This window comes from Sus scrofa, chromosome 8 (assembly GCF_000003025.6).
Source record: "Sus scrofa isolate TJ Tabasco breed Duroc chromosome 8, Sscrofa11.1, whole genome shotgun sequence".
NCBI lineage: Eukaryota > Metazoa > Chordata > Mammalia > Artiodactyla > Suidae > Sus > Sus scrofa.
This window is the reverse complement of record NC_010450.4, coordinates 56,151,752-56,167,179: the sequence shown is the minus strand read 5'-3', so window position 1 is coordinate 56,167,179 and position 15,428 is coordinate 56,151,752. Positions and strand designations below refer to the sequence as shown.

At 43.1% G+C, this 15,428-nt stretch overlaps 1 protein-coding gene and 1 long non-coding RNA gene across 3 annotated transcripts in view; one reads left to right on the top strand and one right to left on the bottom strand.

The window, feature by feature from the left end:
- The window catches only part of LOC110262108, a 29,189-nt gene extending 27,021 nt beyond the window's left edge, over nucleotides 1-2,168 (top strand). For both annotated transcript variants that reach the window (XR_002346679.1, XR_002346680.1), the window contains exon 3: nucleotides 1,406-2,168. This is a non-coding gene — a long non-coding RNA (uncharacterized LOC110262108). The remainder of the gene's footprint in view (nucleotides 1-1,405) is intronic.
- Nucleotides 1-15,428, bottom strand: part of LOC100621006 (RE1-silencing transcription factor-like) — a 166,732-nt gene that overhangs the window by 47,832 nt on the left and 103,472 nt on the right. The window lies entirely within an intron of this gene.

Below are 15,428 nucleotides of genomic sequence, written 5' to 3'. Positions count from 1 at the left end.
CAATCCCCGGCCTCGCTCAGCATGTCGAGGATCTGGTGTTGCAGTGAGCTGTGGTGTAGGTCACAGACGAGGCTCGGATCTGGAGTTGCTGTGGTTGTGGTGTAGGCCAGTGGCCACAGCTCCAATTGGACCCCTAGCCTAGGTACCTCCATATGCCGCAGGCGCGGCCCTAAAAAGACAAAAAGACAAAAAAAGAAAACAAGAAAATCCTACAGATGCCACCAAAAAACTATCAGAACTCATCAATGAATTCAGTAAAGTTTCAGGATACAAAGTTAATATACAGATATTGATTACGTTTCTGTGCATGAATAAAGAGCTATGAGAACTAGCAATCAAGGCCCAACTCTGGGTGATAAATGGTGCTGTCCAGGCCTCTTACATGAGGGCCAGTCACTGCTTACCTGAGAACTCAGATGGAATGGCATCTGCTTTCTCCCTTTCAATCTCCTATGGATTATCTGCAATTCACATCGCATTCTGGTTCAGGTTTACTCAATAACAAAAGTCTTCTTTCTTTTCTACTTCTGTGGGGAAGATTTCTGGGTGAGTAGAAGAGTTTGTTTTACATGCCACTGTCTCTGTGCCTCTGTTCCCACTTTTTCTTTTCACTAATTCAAGTGTTGCATGAGCGCATTTGATAGGAAAAACCTAAATTATATCCAGAACTGTAATCGCAACTGAGCCTGGAAAATGTAGTTTTTAGCTTTCCTGTTCCTGCAATGGATGTTTCATCCAAAAGAATGAAGTTCTAAATTTCTAGACAAAGGAGTTCCTGTCATGGCTCAGTGGTTATCAAACCCAATTAGCATCCAGGAGGACACAGGTTCGATCCCTGGCCTCACTCGGGGGTTAAGGATACAGCGTTGATGTGAGCTGTGGTGTAGGTTGCAGGTGCAGCTCAGATCTGGCATTGCTGTGGCTGTGGTGTAGGCCAGTAGCTACAGCTCAGATTTGACCCCCAGCCTGGGAACCACCATATGATGCGGGTGCAGCCCTAAAAAAGACAAAAAAAAAAAAAAAAAAAAAGAAAAAAAAGAAAAAAATACCTAGGAACAAATCTACCCAAGCAGGTAAAGACTTGTACTTGTTTTCACTTTGTTTTGTTTTGGCTGTACCCACAGCATGCAAAAGTTCCCAGGCCAGGGACCCACACTACATCAGTGACAATGCTGGATCCTTAATTGCTAGGCCGTCGGGGAACTCCTAAAGGCCTGTATAAGGAAAGTTGTAAGACACTGATGTAGGAACTGAGGATGAGACAATCAAGTGAAAAGGAACACCACCCTCCTGGGGTGGAAGCACCGACATTGTTAAAAATGATGATACTGCCCAAGGCAGCCTGCAGATTTAATGGAATACCCATGAAAATACCAATGGCTTTTTTTTTTTTTTTTTTTTACAGAGCCAGACAGAACAACTGATTCTAAAATTTGTGTGGAAAACACAAAGACCTCAAAGAGCAAAAGCAATTGAGAAAAAACAAAGCCCTATTGCACTCCCTGATTTCAAACTATACCACAAAGCTAAGCAATCAAAAAGTTTGGTACTGGCATGAAAACATAGATCCATGGAACAGAATAGAGAGCCCAGAAGTGAACTCAGTTATATGGTGAATTAATCGATAACAAAGGAGACAAGAACATATGATAGGGAAAAGACAGCCTCCTTAGTAAATGGTGTTGGGACAACTAGACATCTACTGGCAAAAGAATCAAATTGGACTACTCTCTTATGCCATATACAAAAATAAACTCAAAATGGATTAAAGACTTAAATGTAACATTTGAAACTATAAGAAACTGCATCCTTACGGATACTAGCCAGATTCGATTCTGCTGAGCCACGACGGGAACTCCAGCAGTTCACTCTTTGACATTGGTTTGAGCAATAATTTTTTGCTATGTCTCCTCAGGCCGGGGAATCAAAAGCAAAAACAAATAGGACTATACTGATCTAAAGAGCTTCTACATAGAGAAGGAAACTAACAACAAAATGAAAATGCTATCTACTGAATGGGAGAAGTTATTTCCAAATGATAATATTTCATAAGGGATTAGTATCCAAAATATGTAGAGAACCCGGGAGTTCCCTTGTGATGCAGCAGGTTAAGGATCCAGTGTTGTTACTGAAACAGCTTGGGTCTCTGCTGTGATGAGGGTTTGATCCCTGGCCTAGGAACTTCCATATGCCATGGGTGTGACCAAAATATATAGAGTATGTGTGTTTGTGCATATATACAGAGAACCCATAGACCATAAAGAAAAAAAATCTGATTAAAAATTTGACTTGAATAGATATTTTTCCAAAGAAGGCACACAGATGCCCAATACATACAAAAAAAAAGATGCTCAACATCTCTAACCCTCAGGGAAATGCAAATCAAAGCCACAACAAAGCACCTCACACCTTTCAGACGTCTATTATCAAAAAAACAACAAAGCTAGTCCTTGAGGCAGCGCCTCCTTGCCTGCCACTTGCATCTCTCACAATCATGCTATCTTAATAAATTCATTTCTTGCCCCAAAAAAGGGCAACAAGGAGTTCCCGCCCTGGCGCAGTGGTTAACGAATCCGACTAGGAACCATGAGGCTGCCCTGCCCTTAACCTGCCCTTGCGCAGTGGGTTAATGATCCGGCGTTGCCGTGAGCTGTGGCGTAGGTTGCAGATGCGGCTCGGATCCCACGTTGCTGTGGCTCTAGCGTAGGCCGGAGGCTACAGCTCCGATTTGACCCCTAGCCTGGGAACCTCCATATGCCAAGGGAGCAGCCCAAGAAATAGCAAAAAGACAAAAAAAAGGGGGGGGGCAACAAGTAAGTGTTGACCCAGATGTGGATAAGAGGGAACCACTGTGTGCTGTTGGTAGGGGGTAAACTGTGCAGCCTCTATAGAAAATGGTACAGGGAATTCCTAAAAAATTAAAATAGAAATACCATATGATCCATCAATTCTACCTCTGGGTATTTTTCCATGTAAAACAAAAACACTGATTTGAAAAGATATATGCAGCATTATTTATATCAGGACATAGAAGTAACCTAAGTTTCCATCAATAGGTGAATCAATAAAGAAGATGTGGTATAGGACAATGGAATACCACTCAACAGTAACAAAAAAAAGAATGAAATTCTGCCGTTGTAACAACTTGGATGAATCTAGACTAGATGGCATTATGCTTAGTGAAATAAATCAGATAAAACAAATGCTCTATGTTATGCTTAGTGAAATAAATCAGATAAAACAAATGCTCTGGAAACTAAAAACCGAATGAACAAAAATAAAACAGAAACTGACTCAGACACAGAGCACTGGTGGTTGAGAGGCAGAGTGTGTGAGGATCAGTGAAACAGGTGAGAGGGATGAAGAGGTACCAACTTCCAATTACAAAATTGTCATGGGCATGAAATGAAAAGCATAGGAAATACAGTCGATGATACCGTAATAACTTTGCATGGTGACAGATATGAACCAGAATCAGAGCTGTTCACTCTGTAAAGTACAGAGATGTCAAATCACTGTGCTGTGCATCTGGAACTAACAGTGTTGTGGGCTAGTTATACTTCAATAAAAAATAATAGCAATAAAAATTTTTTTCAAATTCTTTTTTTTTTTTTTCCTTTTTAGGGCTGCACTTGCAGCATATGGAAGCTCTCAGGCTGGGGGTCGAATCAGCCTACACCACAGTCACAGCAACGCTAGATCCAAGCGGCGTCTGCAATCTATACCACAGCTCACGGCAACGCCAGATCCTTAACCCACTGATCGAGGCCAGGGATGGAACCTGTGCCCTCATGGATAGCAGTAGGATTTGTTAACCACTGAGCCACAAAGGGAACTCCTGTGGAAGTTTTTCAATCACAGTTTCAATTTTAGTACTTGTGACTGGTTCAGGAACTCCTTTACTGACATTTACATTTAGTTTTTAGAAGGATAGATGTCTATGTGTAATCACTTATCTATGTTTAGCCTTTTTGCTTTTATTATGAAGATAGTTCAATCAACTGAGAATTATAAAAATAAGGTTTATATATGTGTGTATATAACCTAATCACTTTGCTGTGCAGCAGAAATTAACAGAACATTGTAAACCAACTACAATGAAATTCAAAAATAAAAGTCAGGGAGTTCCCGTTGTGGCTCAGTGGTTAACGAATCTGACTAGGAACCATGAGGTTGTGGGTTCGATCCCTAGCCTTGCTCAGTGGGTTAAGGATCCGGCATTGCCATGAGCTGTGGTGTAGGTCACAGACATGGCTTGGATCCCGAGTTGCTGTGGCTCTGGCGTAGGCCAGAGGCTATAGCTCAGATTGGACCCCTAGCCTGGGAATCTCCATGTGCCACAGGAACGGCCCTTTCAAAAAGACAAAAAATAAATAAATAAATAAATAAATAAAAATAAATAAATATTAAAAAAATAAAAAGTCAGGAATTCCTTCACGAATTGGGTTTGTGTGTGTGTGTGTGTTTAGGGCCACACCCATGGCATATGTAAGTTCCCAGGACAGGGAGGGGTCGAATCAGAGCTGCAGCAGCTGCCTACACGACAGCCACAGCAGCTCAGCGAGTTAGTTCAGGATCCAGTTTTGTCACTGCCGTGGCTCTCATTAACAGTTATGGTGTGAGTTCAATCCCTGGGACAGGAATTTCTGTATGCTATGGGCAAGGCCAAAAAAAAAGGTCAGGAGTTGCCCTTGTGGCCCAGTGGAAACGAATCTGACTAGTACCCATGAGGACGCAGGTTCGATCCCTGGCCTGGCACAGTGGGTTAAGGATGCGGTGTTGACGTAAGCTGTGGTGTAGTTAGCAGATGTGGCTCATATCTGGCATTGCTATGGCTGTAGTGTAGGCAACAGCTACAGCTCCGCTTCTACCCCTAGTCTGGGAACCTCCATATGCCTTGGCTGCAGCCCTCTAAAGACAAAAAAAGTCAAAATCAAAAATTAAAAAAAAATAAGGTTTAAAAATTGTATTCAAAATTCAAATCTTTTCAAATATTCTGTTCACCAAAACATATTTGAAATCAAAATAGTACAATTTTTCAATTTTTTAATTTAAAAAAGAAGTCATTTACAAGGAGATCCTGCTGAATAGCATTGAGAACTATGTCTAGATACTCATGTTGCAACAGAAGAAAGGGTGGGGGAAAAAACTGTAATTGCAATGTATACATCTAAGGATAATCTGACCCCCTTGCTGTACAGTGGGAAAAAAAAAAAAAAAAAAAAAAAGAAGTCAGTTTTCCCATGACTGATATTCAAAGAATCTTCTTGGTTGGGCAACTTCCCTCCAAGCAGTAATTCAGGGATCCAGGCTTCTTCCATAGGAATCACACGGCTCCCAAGGTGGCCCAGGAGTCAGGTCTTTCCTGTCGCTGGGAGGGTTCAAGGGCATGGAGGAAAGTGTGCAAAGTTTAACAGGCCAGGCCTGGATGCACCCCGTGGCACCCCAACATGTAAGGGTGGTTTGGTGTGTCTAGGAAGAGAAGGAAGCAGCTTTGTGCCACTGTGGTCAAAGAAATTGGTCCCTGTTAGTTATCTCTAAAAAAAGAGTTTAGAGTAAAAGAATTCACCACCATACATTTGTTTCCAAAGTCTACACTGATGATAAAACCATGCCCTGTTCTTCAGAGCTGCCCTGAACTTGATTTTTATAAAAACTTCATTTGCATTTAAATTGCTTTGCAAGATAGCAAAATGTTTGCATAAAAGTTAATATTTTGAGGAGTTCTCTGGTGGCATAGTGGTTAAGAATCTGGCACTGTCCCTGCTGTGGTGAAGGATCAATCCTTGGTCCCAGAATTTCCACATGCCATAATATATGATCCCCCCAAAAACCACAAAAAAAAAAAAAAAACAAAAAAATCCCACAAAAGCTAGTTTTTTTTTTGTTTGTTTTGGTCTTTTTAGGGCCACACCCCCGGCATAGGAGGGTTACCAGTCTAGAGGTCGAATTGGCCACAGCTGGCGGCAACACTGGATCCTTAACCCACTGAGCAAGGCCAGGGATCGAACTGAGTTCTCATTGATACACTGAGCAAGGCCAGGATTCCTTAACTCCAAAAGCTACTGTTTTTGACTTGATTACAAAACCTACCAGAGTGGTCCCCAAAGGATGCTATTCAGGTTTGGGGTTCGCTAACCTCTGAGCCATGATGGGAACTCCTTTTTTTTTTTTTTTTTTTGATTTTAAGCCTGGTGTCTTAACATAATTTTTTTTTTTTTTTAATGGTCGAGGCTTAAAAGATCCCTAGCGCCACTGAGAAGCTCCTTTGTGCTTGGAGCCTGCTCTGCACCCCAGCCTGGCCCTGCCTGACCCCCTGCTGCTGGGAACTGGGTGGAGACCCTCTCCAGGCCCTTGCCTATCCAGTGGCCTGCCTGGGAGGCCCTCCCCAGTCCTTTTGCAGGAAGCCTTTCCAGGATCCCCCCCTAGTCTGGGTGGTTACCCATCATCCGTGGGGCACATCCCAAATGGGGCACCTGCCACCAGGGACCTGCTGCCATGTTGTCATGCCCATGATCTTGGAGCTCCTTGGGGACAGCCACGCATTTTATACATCCTGGACCTGGGAGGCACCTCACAAAACCCCAGGCAGGCCGTGAGTCTTCCTACACATTTTCTGAATTAGCCAGTGTGAGGGTGGATGGTTTACAAAAGAACCACAGGGTGACGAGAAAGGAGGCGTCCTGGAGGCTCGGGGTGCCTGCAGGAGAATGCGGAGACCTCAGACTCGCTTCACAGAGGGCCAGGCTCGGCAAGGTCTTTACAGGCCGCCCTGCCAGGAGCAGGTGTTTGGAGATGCAGGTGAGCAGGAGGTAGGGAGGGGGAGAAGGGGAGGCAGCTCAGTGTAGGCCATGCAGTGGCTTCAGGCAAGAAAGTCTCAAGGAAATGCAAAGCTTTTGAAAAGCACTTGGGAGGTGAATAGGCCTTAATTGTGAAGGTGTCATTTAACTGCTGAGCATAAGTGGCTGGGCTTCTTACAGGTACTGCGCAGGTGGTTACAGCAGGTAGAAGGTCATTCTCCCGAGAAGGCACCATCTCTGCCCAAGGGAACGCTCCTCCCCTGAAGGAAAGAAGTGAGATGGCCCTTCCTTTAACAGGAAGACTTGAGGTGGCTCAGCCCGCCCCAAGGAAGAAGGACCCAGGGTGCCCGCAGAGAAGGGCTGTCTGCAGGCTAGGAAGCCAGGCTGTTAGGAACAGTCTCCAACAAGATCCAGGACTGGTGCTCGGGCAGGGCCTCGCCAATCCTGTGCAGGGCAGGGTGGGGTTGAGGAAATGAGCTTCTTCACAGTGAGTCTAAAGCTTGTTCACTCACTGGCGCTGGTTCATTTGCATAAGAATGAAATACAGTGGGACAATATTGACACAAGAGCCCAGGTGAGCTGGTTTCTGGACAGAATTGGAGAAAGAGGGTATCGAGTCCTCCTAGAGTCTCAAAAGCAACTTACTGGACTACAGAGCTTCTTCAGAAGACAGGCTGGGAGGGACCTTAATACTGGTTTTCTGTTTTAACTATTTTCAGGCTGAGAGGAGATAAGGGAGAATGACATTTCTTTTTTCTCTTGCACTATGAAAGGAAAGTAAAAATGGAGTCAGTCTATATAAGGGAGTTCTCTCAAAAGAACGGGAGGCTGCTGAGGAAGTGTGACCTCCACATGCCTCAGCCTGGATGGAATATTAACACAGGCAACCAGAATATCTGCCCCAAAGCTCCAGAAACTCAAGATATTTATCCAACCCTTAGCTCAGGAGTGCTGAGGCACAGAGGGTTAAAGATGACGCAGGCGCCTCAAACCCCTAAGAGAAAACTTATATTCCTTATGCTTCTTTTTGAAATGAATACTTTGAAACTAAACAGCTTAAGGTCCTTTCTTGCCCTTCTTCCTGGCTTCACTGCACCCTAAACACAATCATCCATAAGCTAAAGATTAGGCAGCCTGAGCACAACTGCCTGTGGGTTAAAGATTATTAGTACATGATGTTTTTTCAGGACGTTTCCTAGTTTGTTCAAATCTCTGATCAACATGCCCTTTTCACAAGAACTGTTACTCTAGGCAATAACCCAGAAGACCACTATCATGACCATACTGAGATCTCCTGACTCCAGCTTTGATGACTAAGATTCCCCCAAAGAAATCCTGATTCCTATCTGAAGACCTGTTTTTCTCCTTTTTACTATAAAACTCCTTGCAATTCTTTCTAAGAGGGGGGCGGGCACAGTCTTTAAGGTATTAGCCTACTGTGGCCCTCCTTTGCCTGGCAAAGCAATAAAACGATTTTTTTCTCCTTTACCCAAAACTCTGTTTCTCCATTTCAATTCGGCACTTGCAGATTTCCAGCAACAAGGGTTGATCATTGCCACAACTTCAGCACAGGTTACAGCTGCAGCTTGGATTTGATCCCTGGCCTGGGAGTTTCCATATGCTGTGTGTGAGGCCAAAAGAGAAGGAAAAAAAACCCTAAAATCCTTACCCTAAAACAACTCATGATAGCCTATCCTTTAGGGACAAATATTTCCTAAATAAGAGTCAATCACAGTTCTTGTCATACAACTTTATCAATCTTGTGGGTTTTGACCTTATAAGTTCATGACTCTTTCTGTTCCGTGAAACAGTCTTTCAGTTTCCTCAAATCTCTGTCTCCTTAACTGCAGTTTCTAAGGCCCAAATAAAGATCTTTGTAGCCTTGACATTGATTAGTGTTCACAACTACATGGAGTGAGAAGTGGGATTGAAAGTGACTCAACTCAACTGCCTGCACTGAGTGGAGGAAAGGTGTTTAGGGGAGTCCCTGTGTTCCACTGTCTCCTTGGTGGCCTTGGGTCACAGAGCTAATTCCTCTCAGTTCTAAACATCTCATCTGGTTTGAGGTTCTGAGCTTTTGTTTGTGTGTCCTTTACTGCCATTTTCATCTAGGAAGGGAACCATCTCCGTAAGTATTCACTCATGGGGAGTTTGGTTTCTAAGGGCACTGCTGACAGGAAGCTACCATCCAACCTCAGCTCGTGTTTCAAACCTTGAAAGTTTCTGTTGTGTTGGACTAAATTGAACCACAACTACCTGAGGCTCTGACAGCCCACGTGGGGCTCATTTGAGGGTCCTGAATTAGTTTATTTGCACAGCAGGAATGGGAAGCACACTGCAATTGCTATTTTGAGGACTCCAAACATCCTAAGCACGCATAATTGCTTTCCTCAGAGAAACTAACTCACAACTGTCTCAGAGGATTTCCTTGCTGAGGCCAGCTCTCTGCTCCCTCTGGGTCCTTCCTGTGCATCTGAATGTCTACTCCTCCTCGTTACCTGTCTCTCTGACCAGCTTTTTTATTTTATTTTATTTCATTTTATTTTTATTTTTGTCTTTTCGCCTTTTCTAAGGCCGTTCCGGTGGCACATGGAGGTTCCCAGGCTAGGGGTCTAGTCGGACCTATAGCCTCCGGCCTGCACCAGAGCCACAGCAACGCGGGATCTGAGCCACGTCTACGACCTACACCCCAGCTCATGGCAACACCGGATCCTTAACCCACCAAGCAAAGCCAGGGATCGAACTCAAAACCTCATGGTTCCTAGTCGGACTCATCAACCACTGAGCCACAACAGAAACTCCCTGACCAGCCTTTTTATAACACTAAGATGGATACCCCACAGATGCCTGGACACACTGCTATCTCCTGCCCCACAATGACAGTTCTTTTTTTTTTTTTTTTCGCCCGCTCAGAGGCACATGGAGTTCCCTGGCCAGGGATCAGATCTGAGCTGCAGTTGTAACCTAAGCCACAGCTGGGGAAACCAGGGATCCTTAACCCACTGTGTTGTGCCAGGGTTCGAACCTGTATCCTAGTGCGTCCAAGATGCCACCCATCCTGCTGCACCACAGCGGGAACTCCGGATAATGACAGTTCCTTTTATTTATTTTTTTACTTTTTTTTTTTTTTTTTAGGGCCGCACCTGCGGCATATGGAGGTTCCCAGGCTAGGGGTCAAGTGGAGCTGTAGCTCTTGGCCTATGCCACAGCCATAGCAACACAGGATCTAAGCCATGTCTGAGGCCAGCTCTCTGCTCCCTCTCCTCCTTCCTGTGCTTCTGAATGTCTACTCCTCTTCATTACCTGTCTCTCTGACCAGCTTTTTTGGCAATAGCATCCAAAGGTAGAATGCCGGATCCTTAACCTAGAGCTAGGCCAGGGGTCGAACCTATGTCCTCCTGGATGCTAGTCAGATTCGTTAACTGCTGAGCCCTGACAGGAAGTCTGACAGTTCCTTTTAAAACCAGGTATAATGTAGCCAGGTGGCTGGGTGAACCTATGATATCACTTAAGTTAAATCTTACAGATCTGTGCTAAACTGGAAAATCAGTTCTATAAGCAGTTCAAATTCTACCCATCCCTTCCATCAGCCTCCAATCTCCCCTATTTATCTCGAAAGGCTGTAACCTCCCTGGGAACTCTGACTGGAACTCTAGACCATCTCCAATTCCTAAGACTGAGAAAGCAAGCAGAAAAGAGCAAAAGAGGCCCCTTTAAACACAAACTGTTAAAAGGATTCTTTTGCCCAAACCACTTCCTTAAAATTTTTTTCACAAAAAAAAGACTTTAGCCATCTGAGCAAGTGGACATATTCTGTTATTTATAAACTAGTGAACTTTGTATTGTAGCTAATTTATGACTAAAGTTTTAAAGTGAAAATTCTAAGATATCTGTGTCTAAGTATGTTATAGTTATGGTATTTTTCTACCTTTGGATGATATTGCCAAAATTAACTTGTAAAAGAGCTCTATTTAATTGGCTTAAATAACCGCTTATATAAAAGTCTCAAAAATATAATGGAAACTAACCCAAAGAATTTTAGGTTCATGTGATTTGGGGAAATATTTGGTAATAAAGCTAGTTTGTTGTTTTAATTAATATGGACATGTCCTTAGAGTAATCAAACGTAATACTTTCATTGTACCTAGATTTACTAAAAGTCAAATTTATTTTATCTGCTACAAAATTTATCAGCAAGAAAAATAACTTGTGATGGTAAAATTTTCATAAGTAAATTAAATGTCTTTAGATAAACTCTTTAAGAAAATGATGTTTATGGTATGTCTACTTAAAATTCATTTCTTTTTCTGGTGGCACTCTGCAGCATACGGAAATTCCTAGGCCAGGGAGCGATCCCATGCCACAGCAATGACCAGACCAGATCCTTAATCCCCTGAGTCACAAAAGAACACCCTAAAATTAATTGCTTGCTTGCTTTTTTTTTGGTCTTTTTATGTCCACACCTGCAGCATACAGAGGTTCCCAGGCTAGGGGTCCAATTGGAGCTGTAGCCACCAGCCTACACCACAGCCACAGCAACTTGGGATACTTAACCCTCTGAACGAGGCCAGGGATTGAAACCCCGTCCTCATGGATACTAGTTGGGTTCGTTAACCGCTGAACCATGACGGGAACTCCTAAAATTCATTTATTTAAACTTTTTGGTAACCTGATTCTTCAGTTTTCCTAAGTTAAATGATGAGAATTCATTGAATGTACAGATCATTTGCAAATAAGATAAAATACTGAGGCACTCCCATTGTGGTGCGGCAGGTTAAGAACCCTACTAGGGAGTTCCCATCGTGGCGCAGTGGTTAACGAATCTGACTAGGAACCATGAGGTTGCAGGTTCAGTCCCTGCCCTTGCTCAGTGGGTTAACGATCTGGCGTTGCCGTGAGCTGTGGTGTAGGTCGCAGACGCGGCTCGGATCCTGCATTGCTGTGGCTCTGGCGTAGGCCAGTGGCTACAGCTCTGATTAGACCCCTAGCCTGGGAACCTCCATATGCCGAGGAAGCGGCCCAAGAAATGGCAAAAAGACAAAAAAAAAAGAACCTTATTAGTATCCATGAGGATGCAGGTTTGATCCCTGGCCTCCCTCAGTGGGTTAAAGGATCTGGAGTTGCTGTGGCTGTGGTGTAGGCCAGCAGATGCAACTCCAATTCAACCTCTAGCCTGGGAACCTCCATGTGCCAAAAGTCCAACCCTAAAAGGAAAAGAAAAAAATTAAGATTTTTGTTTTTGTTTTTAGTGCTGCACCCCGAGGCATATGGAGGTTCCCAGGCTAGGGGTTGAATCAGAGCCGCTGGCCTCCACCACAGCCACAGCAACAGCAACGCCAGATCCTTAATCCACTGAGCAAGGCCAGGGTTCAAACCCGCAACCTCATGGATACTAGTCGGATTTGTTTCCCTTGAGCCATAACAGGTACTCCCGGGATAAAATATTGAAACATTAATTGCTGAACAAGTCTAAGTTTATTTAGTTTTGTCTTATTATAGAAACTAAGATGTTTGGGTTTACTAGAAACATGCCTTATACCACATTAAGAAAAAAAATACGCTACAAGGAAATGTATGTTTCTAGAAATTATGAGATGTATTACTAAGTTTGCCAATTAAAAAAAAACCTGACACAATAATTCACAATTGCTTACTTCTTAGTTTTCACTAGAAATTAAGGTTACTAGGAGTTCCCGTCATGGCTCAGTGGTTAACAAATCTAAGAACCATGAGGTTGTGGGTTCGATCCCTAGCCTCGCTCAGTGGGTTAGGGATTTGGTGCTGCCATGAGCTGTGGTGTAGGTTGCAGACGTGGCTCGGATCCCGCGTTGCTATGGCTCTGGCATAGGCTGGCAGCTACAGCTCCGATTCGACCCCTAGCCTGGGAACCTCCATATGCCTCAGGAGCGGCCCAAGAAATGGCAAACAGAAAAAAAAAAAAAAGAAAAAGAAAGAAATTAAGGTTACTAAAGAGTTAAGGATTTTAATTAATAAATGTAATTAAAACTACTAAAATTAATAAGGTAAACATTTTGGAATGCAAGGAAATATTTCAAACAGCATAAGGAATGAATATGCATGTTGTAAAGGAAAAAGAAATTGATTTTGTCCTAAAGTTGGTTATTTCTAAATGGGAGGGAAAACAAAGGATAAGTAGAATGGACATAGCCGTAAAAGATTTGTGCAGGAGTTCCTGTCGTGGCTCAGTGGTTAACATACCTGATGAGGCTCCATGAGGATCCAGGTTTGATCCCTGATCTCGCTCAGTGGGTTAAGGATCCAGTGTTGCCGTGAGCTGTGGTGTAGGCTGCAGACGAGGCTTGGATCTAGTGTTGTTGTGGCTGTGGTGCAGGCCTGCAGCTACAGCTCCAATTAGACCCCTAGCTTGGGAACCTCCATATGCCATGATGCGGCCCTAGAAAGCAAAAAAAAAAAAAAAAAAAAAAAAAAGGTTTGTGAAAAATGGAATATTTAGAAATAAATTTTGCTTGTGATCAGAACGGGCTAAGAGTGCAATGAATTTAATTAAATTAGTTTAATATGAAAACTGGTGCAAATTAAAATTTGGTTTTTCTCTTTGTTAAAAGGACAAAATTTTCTTATATTATTGGTCTGGTTTAATGAGAAGTTGTAAACAATGGTTATAATTTTTTTTAATAATTTAATATAATCTGCCTATGAAAGGATTCTATATTTTGTAGCTAAGACTTTTTACAAATATTTAACTTTCTGTATTTGCTTATGTGGTCTTTGTCACTTTGATTAAATGGATAACTAAGTATTGTTTCACTATGACCTATGAGCTAATTTGATCAAGTGCTTTAATAATTACTTTTATTTTATTTTTTTTAATTTTTATTTTTTTTTTGTCTTTTTGCTATTTCTTGGGCCGCTCCTGCGGCATATGGAGGTTCCTAGGCTAAGGGTCTAATCGGAGCCATAGCCACCAGCCTACGCCAGAGCCACAGCAACGCAGGATCTGAGCCACATTTGCAACCTACACCATAGCTCACGGCAACGCCAGATCGTTAACCCACTGAGCAAGGGCAGGGACCGAACCTGCAACCTCATGTTTCCTAGTCAGATTCGTTAACCACTGCGCCATGACGGGAACTCCCTACTTTTAATATTTTTGACAAACTTCCGTCTAAATCAAATTCCTTTTTTTTTTTTTGTCTTTTTAGGGCCACATCCATGGCATATTGAGGTTCCCAGGCTAGGGGTCCAATCGGAGCTGCAGCTACCAGCCTACACCACAGCCACAGCCATGCCAGATCGGAGCCGAATCTGCAAACTACAACACAGCTCATGGCAACGCCGGATCCTTAACCCACTGATTGAAGCCAGGGATTGATCCTGTGTCCTCATGGGTACTAGTTAGATTCGTTTCTGTGGAGCCACAATGGGAACTCCTCAAATTCTATTTTAAAAATTATTTTTTATTTTTATTTTTTTGTCTTTTTAGGGCTGTATCCAAGGCATATGGAAGCTCCCAGGCTAGGGCTCGAATTGGTCTACACCACAGCCATAGCCACAGTCACAGCCATGTCAGATCTGAGCCATGTCTATGATTTACACCGAAGCTTACAGCAATACAGCTCACAGCAATGCACGATCCTTACCCACGGAGTGAGGCCAGGGATCGAATCCACATCCTCATGGATACTAGTCTGGTTCTCAACCCACTGAGCCACAGTGAGAATTCGCCAAATCAAATTTTGTTGTTGCTGTTGTTTTGTCGTTTTAGGGCTGCACCCATGGCATGTGGAGGTTTCCAGGCTAGGGGTCAAAACGGAGCCGTAGCTGCCGGCGTACACCGCAGCCACAGCAACTCGGGATCCAAATGGATGCTGAGCCACAGGAGAACTCCCCCAAATCAATTTTTTTTTTCTTTCTTTTCTTTTTTTCTTGTCTTTTATGCCTTTTCTAGGGCCGCTCCTGCGGCATATGGAGGTTCCCAGGCTAGGGGTCTAATCAGAGCTGTAGCTGCCAGCCTATTCCAGAGCCACAGCAACGCAGGATCCAAGCTGAGTCTGCAACCTACACCACAGCTCAGGGCAGTGCCGGATCCTTAACCCACTGAGCAAGGCCAGGGGTTGAACCCACAACCTCATGGTTCCTAGTCGTATTCGTTAACCACTGAGCCACGATGGGAACTCTGCCCAAATCAAATTCTAAATGAAGTCTTATTGCCCTGGAAATTACTTTGGAGTTTTCCAGAGGGCCCCTGAAACACCTCAAAAGATTTATTTTCTCTCTTTATGAATGAGAGATATTGAACTAACTAAGTTTATTTGGTGTATTAAATTACATGGGAAGCATTACAAAATAAATGATAATGAACCTTCTAAACTTGTATGGATAAATATTATTAATATAAATGCTTTAGAAAAGATATGAAATTCCTAAAATTTGGATATGTCCTAGGATAATGTTACCGTCATAACTCTATTCATTGTAAAATGATGCGTGTCACAGAGATAACTAAATTTCCTTGTCAATTCCATTATAATGAATCGGCTCTTTAATATAAGAATAATCTTGATTACATACATGAATTAACTTACTGGACCACTGATGGCCCCCTAAGTTCAGAGATGGCAAATTTGTCCTAAATATAACTGAGGG